At 35.4% G+C, this 7,070-nt stretch overlaps 1 pseudogene; it reads left to right on the top strand.

Moving 5' to 3' along the window:
• Positions 1-3,534: 3,534 nt before the first annotated feature.
• Positions 3,535-5,067, top strand: LOC137655990 (uncharacterized; annotated as a pseudogene).
• The last annotated feature ends 2,003 nt before the right edge of the window (positions 5,068-7,070 follow it).

Here is a 7,070-nt window from a genome sequence, read left to right on the forward strand (position 1 = left end):
TTAGTTAAAATTATGTATCCCATAAAACCTGCGTAGATGAGGATCAGTATTGAGAAATATATTTTATTTAACCAATAGGCGGCTAAAATGTTATGATTTAAACCAAATTGGTAAAACAGATACTGGATGGATAAGAAAAATAAATATTTGAGATGTTTAAAGTTACGGTTAATTCTATCTTTGGCTTTACAAACCAAACTAAATTCTTCCAGAGAGCATCAACCATTTTCTTAATATAATTACTTTTATTTAGAAACATCATACCTTTACCTTTCCCAGGGAGACATAAATCATTAAGTCTTCTTTGCGACAATGATTTCATATTAAAACAATTTGTTTCTTTGAAAAATTAAAGAAAGCACGAAGGAGGTTTTAGAGATGCGTAAGTTTCATTTGCAATAATTCATGCATTTTCCAGATTGTTATGAATGGGAATTATCCGAAGATTTCTGAAAATTTTCAAAATATAAGAAAAACTTTTTAAAAATCGTTTTGAGATTAGAAAAGTAACCTCTAGCTTTAAAAATAGGAGTAATTCTTCTATTTCTAATAGTGGTGTAATCAGGAAAATTAAGTTACAGGTCAGTTTCTGTTTAATTTGGAGACACATTTGTTATCCAAGCAGAAAAAGAGGAAAGACCTGTTACTATTGCTCCTGAAGAGGAAAATGTGTTCAAGGTCAAGTATCTACAAGGCTGGACTCGGGCAACAGTGACATAAATATCAAAAAATAATTATGGAAATTAGATAATATATTACGGGTAAATGGAAGTGATATTTTCTTTTTGAATTATTCTTCAATCTACTTACCTATTTATATATCATTCACATTTCATTATTATATCCGGATTTTTTCAATATTCATCATAGGATATATGTAACTTTTATTCAGGCTCATAAAGATAAAGTTAATCAACTGGATATCTTCTGAAATGTAACTCAAATATATAAATTCCTGCCAGGTTCATGTCTAAATCATTCTATACCTAAACATTGATTATGTGAAAAAAAAACCCACACGTTTGAAACAAGTCTCATCGAAGACTATATTTTTTCTTATTTATATATATATATATATATAGATGTGTGTATATATATATATATACATATATATATATGTATATATATATAGATGTGTGTGTATATATATATATATATATATATATATATATATATATATATATATATATATATATATATATACATATATATATATATATATATATATATATATATATATATATATATATATATATATATATATACAGTATATATATATATATATATATATATATATATATATATATATATATACAGTATATATATATATATATATATATATATATATATACAGTATATATATATATATATATATATATATATATATGTATGTGTGTGTGTGTTATTAGTATCTCTTAAGTAATCTGGTGTAATCCAGCTGAATCGTTTCATCATTTTCATGATTTGTAACAGTGAAGCTAGATTCCAGAGAATGTTACGACATGTAGGATCAAAATAAAAAATAAAACACATCTTCCGATGAATTTCAAACAAACGAAAGATTTACAGGAACATATACGCACACGTGCCGTTCTCTGTCTCAAAGATCATCCGAACGTAAAATATCTGTCAGGTATGGCTTTGAAAACTAGGGGATTTTCGTTCACCTTACAGATTTAGGGCACTAATAAACTGGAGTGAGTCATCTGTGCTTTTTAAGAGTACCTGTCCGTACCGAAGGAAGATCGTGGAATCAGCCATCATAAATCAATAGAAAACAATGAACTTATCTGGCGGGCAATGGAAAGTGACAGTGGACAATACTCTTCTCAACCCGATTATAAAGATAATCCACCGAGGCCGACCACCAGATATGCATCAGAGGTCAAGACATCCTCCTAACAGCTACAGAATATGAAGACGCACCTGGGTGGAATTAAATTAGGCTAGTCCTTCCAGTTCTTAATAAAACCTCAGAACAATTGGAAACACTGTTTTGTTTTCATACATAAACCGTCACTGTCCACTCTATTCCTCATTTTTACTTTACACCTTGAAGAGGGCCAATGTGTATTGGTCGAAATATAGTGATTTATTTATATTTCCTTGGTTTATTTCAAGGGCCTTTTTGAAGATATATATATATATATATATATATATATATATATATATATATATATATATATATATATATATATATATATATGTATATATATACATATATATATATATATATATATATATATATATATATATATATATATACATACATACATACATACATACATACATACATACATACATAGGCAAAGAGATAGATAGATATAAAGAAAAAAAAAACAGAGAAAAATATGGCTGGCATTTTAAACCTTCTACTATTACAATTTAATATATTGTCAATTGAGAATATTGAGCTTAGAACCCATGATTAATTAAAATCATCGAAATAGAAATACCAGGCAAATGGTTAAAATGTAAAAGAATGATACTTGCAGTAATAAAGAATTGTTGCTTCCATAAATATTATTTTGTTCATGCCTAGATATTTATTTAGTTCTTCGAGTAAATTCCAGGTGTATTTACACACGGAATTATCGTTAGTGGATAGGGACACTAATGCCCAAAGTTCTTGGGTGATAGGAAAACAAATACGAATCTTCAGGTGTTAATAACTCCTAATTGTAAAAGTAAAAAGGTTCTTGCCTAACCTTCTGATAAGAAGTCATTCGAAACGCTAAATAAATCAGAATTAAACTCGGGTATCTCCATTGGATTACCAGGCTCGTTAAAAGCAAACAGATTATTATTTTTATTATCATTATTATTATTATTATTATTATTATTATTATTATTATTATTATTATTATTATTATTATTATTATTATCATTATTATTATTATTATTATTATTACTTGCTTACCTACAACTCTAGTTAGCAAGAGCTCCAAAATGGTAAATGAGTCACATGAGGAAAGGAAATAAGGAAATAAAGGCCCAGTCCCACTCAACTATGAATAAAATATAAATGAATTGATGATGCCAATATTTCTGGGTTGCAGCCATCTGTAAGTATTCGCAGCAAAAATGCATATTTTCAGCAATACTGTGTCATTATGAACCATATAAATTACACATTATTGAGAATATGTCACTGATTTATTGCTAAAATAACGAAAAGCATTGCGGAAGCCATCCGAGGGTGAAAAATACAATGGTATAAGCCCTGATGTATTGCGAGTATTGCAAGTATAAAACGGATACAATGCCTAAATATAGCATATTTCTTGCATATGTAATGCAAAAGCAGAGTGGATGCATTGCAAACAAAGCAAAAGATATGCAAACATATCGCAGAGCTATGAAGTAGAGTGGATGTATCCCACAGATAGTGCATGCACTGCGCATGTGCAGCGTTTAGGTTGTAGAGGTAAGAAATAGGGCAGGCAGTCTATTTCTATCCAGTACACCAACCAACTTGGAAGGAGGATGACATCTACCCAACATCTCAAAATGACACAGAAAATACCATACGAAATGTCCCAGAACTCCACCATCAAGAGGTGGGTGACTTCCTTAGAATTTGGGTCTACTGCTGCTCTTACCCCAGCCCTTATTCAGAAGCCACTTAAGAAAATTAAGAAGCAGCGCGTAACTCTAGTTCCAGAGGATGAGCATGCCCCACCCCAGGACCAAAAAGCTATGCAGCTTGCACTAAGGGACTAGCCTTCTCCAGACTGGAAATTTCCCGAAGACAAGCCTCCTTCAGGCAGGGATGACAGTGGAGAGCCTCCTTTAGCCATGAACAGCCCAGAAGTCCAGCCTCCTCCAGCCAGGACGACTGGTGACCAGTAGGAGGTAGACTGCCCATGACGATCCTCCCTCTAAGCAATCTTAATCCACTGGAAAAAGTAGTTGTAAGTCCAAGAAGCCTGGGAAGAGCTTCAGCAGGAGGAAATTCTTCTTGAATGGTTGAGGGAAGTGAGCTCCTCTTTCACCGGAGGCACATTCAATTCAAGGACGTCCAAAAGACGGAGGAATTTGGCTTTATAATTGAGCATATCCATGACTGGTGAAGGAGTATGCAGACCTGGTTCGCGAAGCGTCACAAGGTCAAGAATGAGCAGGCAACAAAAAAGCTGCCCACCCAAGAAATGTACGCCCTGCAGAAGTGCAGCTTCTACAAGGGACAGCTATGGCACCGGTCCACAGCGCCAGTAAAACCGGTGAGTAATGTTTCCAAACTTGTTTTTAATAATTGTTGGTAATTTGTTCCGAATGATAGATAATAATTGTTTATAGCAATATTTTGGAAAATGTTTGTAAGGTTATTAAGTTATTTTCAAAATTTTTAGAAATGCTTTCCAAGGAATTCATCCCTTTTCAGCTTGGGACGTGGAGGCAGACGCTCTGGGACAACTGTCGGATGTTGGTGCCTCATATGTTGGCGATGGACCAGTTGGTGATGCTGCTGCTGGTGCTTGCCTACCACTAGACCCTGATTTGGGCTAGTAACAGCTCTCCCAGCTTTAGAGGAGCACTATCAAACTATTCAGGACTTCCAAGCGCTCAGCCGCTGGCGCCAGGAGGAGGGCTGCCACAGAGGAGAAAGACGTGCTGAAGGACATCAGGGAAAACCTGAAAGTCAGCACTGAACTGCTGTTTCAGCTAGTGCAGAAGGGTAACCACAGATTTAGAGAGCCCTTCATAAAATACCTGTCAGAGAGTTTGAGGACACTCCCAGAGGTTCAGTGCCAGGTGATGATGAAGCATTTCACGTCTTTCCTTCACAATCTTCCTCACCCTACGGCAACTCCTGTGCAGCACTAATGGCAGTATTCGCCGCAGTACTCATTCATCTAGCCCCAGAGTTATTCACAGCAACAATACCCCCGAACTCTGACCTTCCAATAGACACCAAGCACCACCTCCCTTCAGACAACCCGGGAGTCGACGTAACACCAGTACACACTGATGAATAGGTCGATAAGCACCCCATCTACTACCAGTGCACCACAAGTTGCCTCTACCCTCTATCTTCACCCCTGTCTGGTGCCCACCACATGCTGAATATGACGCTAGGAAGCATCAGCCTCAGTGGTTAAGCTGATGTTGGCAACAGCTCCTTCCGATCCATTGGAAACTTCAATATGCCCACCCTTGCCACACCTTGACCAGATGGAGCACTGGAGTACTGTCAGCAAATGTATTTTACCATTTTAAATGTATTTCCTGTTGTAATTATAATTCCTTTTAAGAATAAAGATGTATTTTTACCTTTTTGATTTCTGTGTTGGATTTCTATTTGTCCCTTGGTTATTTAGTATATGATATCTAACTGTCACAGAATAATTGAGAAGCTATTACATTATTTCACTTAATAATGAACTATAAATAATTAGGAAACTATACTCAAATAAGAAACTAGAATTGAGGTGGAGGCACCCTTATATATTGATAGAAAAATATACTGAATAACAAATGATTATTGAAATTTAGAGAGAAAAACATACAAAGTAAACTTCAATTTACAGCAATATTTCATAGGAAAAAAATTCCATATATAAATACGGTACAATGCAGAACAAAGGATAAATATAGCACTCATAGACATGTTTGTCAATACAAAGAAGACATAAGTAAAAAAAATTCATTACCAAATTTCTAATACAAACAACTTCAGTGCACAGTGTCCATACAGTCTAACACTTTCTTATTATACATCCACCATCCCATCCTGCCATGGAACAGAACCAGCTGGGGAGTTGCACCAGAGCTTCAGTAGGTTCTGCTGTTTCTTCCCTTCTTTGAAATCCCTGTTTGGTGTTTGCACGCCCAAGGTGTTGTGCAAGTTCTGTCCATTCTCCAGATTCCTGGCTCCATCTCTCCAGTTGGCAGCTACCAGTCAAGCAGCTGGTTCTGCAGCAGTGTAGCGGCTATGCATCAGGTTGTGGAAGACCATGCATGCCTATACAATGAGCATGACTGTGTCTGCATGGTGCTGCATGTTGGTGACTATTACCTGAAACCTGTTCACCATAATGCCAAAGGCATTCTCCACCACTCTCCTGGTCATCAAAAACCTCTATTTGTAGATGAGATCCTCCCTGGTAATGTTCCTGGCATTGTAAGGCTTCATCTGGTATGTCCTTAGGAAAAAAGCATCATCACCCACAATGAAGTAGAGAACAATCTTGGGTTACTGTTATCGAATCGCTATTGGTTCACAAATTATACATTATGTATTTAAAATACATCCTTATAACTTGTAGTATGGATGTGCTAGGCACGCTAAACATTCGCTCCCATTCAGCTACCAAAACACAACTGCCCATTAGTTGTGGATAAAGGCCGAACAGAGTGAATAACAGTGAATGTATTGCATATGGATTGTGTATGTATTGTGAATATATTTTGAATCTAATCCACACAAAAAAAATTTGTACATTACACAATCTGGGAGCGGAAGAAATACCCAGTGCAGTTGCATTGGGAATATGTGAGGAGCTGGAATATTGATTTCAGCATGAATCACGAATACCGAGTATATTTGGCGAATGCCTACCAATTTCATGCGTAGTTGAGTCACAATTTAGGCCTTAATTAAACTATAAGAGAAGGAACAACTGAAATAGAATATTTTAATAATAATAAAAACATTAGAATAATAATTCCATTTATAAACTATAAAAGCTTCACAAAATCAAGAGGAAGAGAAATAAGATTGAATAATGTGCCTGAGTGTATCCTCAAGCAAGTAAATTCGACCCAAAGAGAGTGAAGACCATGGTACTGAGGATATGGCACTACCCAAGAATAGAGAACAATGGCCTTGGTTTTGGAATTTCTTTCTCCTAGAAGAGCTGCTTACCATAGCTGAAGAATCTTTTCTACCATTACCAAGAGGAAAATAGCCACTGATCGATTACATTGGGAGGTGAATCCCTTGATTGAAGATGAATTGTTTGGTAATTTCAGTCTTGTCAGGCGCATGAGGAAAGAGGAGAATGTGGAAAGAATAGGCCAGAATATTCATTGTGTGTAAGCATAGGAAAGATTAGCCGTAACCAGTG

This window comes from Palaemon carinicauda, chromosome 17, assembly GCF_036898095.1.
Source record: "Palaemon carinicauda isolate YSFRI2023 chromosome 17, ASM3689809v2, whole genome shotgun sequence".
In the NCBI taxonomy this organism is placed as follows: Eukaryota; Metazoa; Arthropoda; class Malacostraca; order Decapoda; family Palaemonidae; genus Palaemon; species Palaemon carinicauda.